Raw genomic sequence first — 848 nt, 5'->3', positions numbered from 1 at the left:
GTCCACCCCAGGGAGCCCAGCAGCTTTGGGACTTGAGTCATTTAACCCTTCCCCGGCAGGAACACCAGCTAACCCTCACCTGGTAGGCAGCTAAAACCCACCGTTAAGGCTATAATGTGGTCATAAAGAGCCATGAATGCGAAAGAGCCCGAGCCTGCCAGTCAGAGCTCAAATGCATTAAATTATGGGAGATTTATTTCAGCCAGCAATGTTAGCCCACAGAACAGCAGGGTGGCATATTTGCTTTCCAAAACTACAGCTACCACGAAAGAGTACGCCAGAGAAGGGACCCATAGCCAGGAAATTGAGGCTTTTTAATCCCACCGCTGCCAAAAGAAAAAATCTACTAAAAATGACGTGACAGAAATGAGACATATCAGTCAACATGCAAGAGCCTCTCCCTTTAAGCACCAATGCTCAGCAGACCATAAAGGGTGTGTGGTTGTTTTTTTTTGGAAGAGATTTATTTAAAAAAGAGAATATAAATCCAATTTCCAAACTTGTTCACAAAACTTCATGTAGTCATCGGAGAATTCTACAAACAGGAGGAGTTCAGAAACTTGACCTTCTGGTATCCTGTTGAAAACAGGCCTAGCCTGCCATCAAATTGATTAAAGATCCTTTCCCAGCCCTGTCACAAGAGGTCTGAAAGATGAAAGCTCTCTCTCACCGCTTTTGGATTAAGACGACTTTAAAATTTGCACTTTAATTGAAATGGAGGAAAAAAAAGCCATTCCAATAAGGTATTTTCTACAGGTTTAACCAAGTTACTGATTTAGTTTTCATTGGACATTATTGCAAACATGAACATTAAACCGTAAGGCCCAAAGACAGAATTCAAAAAAAAA

Source organism: Gavialis gangeticus, unplaced genomic scaffold (genome assembly GCF_001723915.1).
Source record: "Gavialis gangeticus isolate Ggan-Ray unplaced genomic scaffold, GavGan_comp1, whole genome shotgun sequence".
NCBI lineage: Eukaryota > Metazoa > Chordata > Crocodylia > Gavialidae > Gavialis > Gavialis gangeticus.
The sequence above is the reverse complement of the archived record's forward strand: the minus strand, read 5'-3'. Positions refer to the sequence as shown.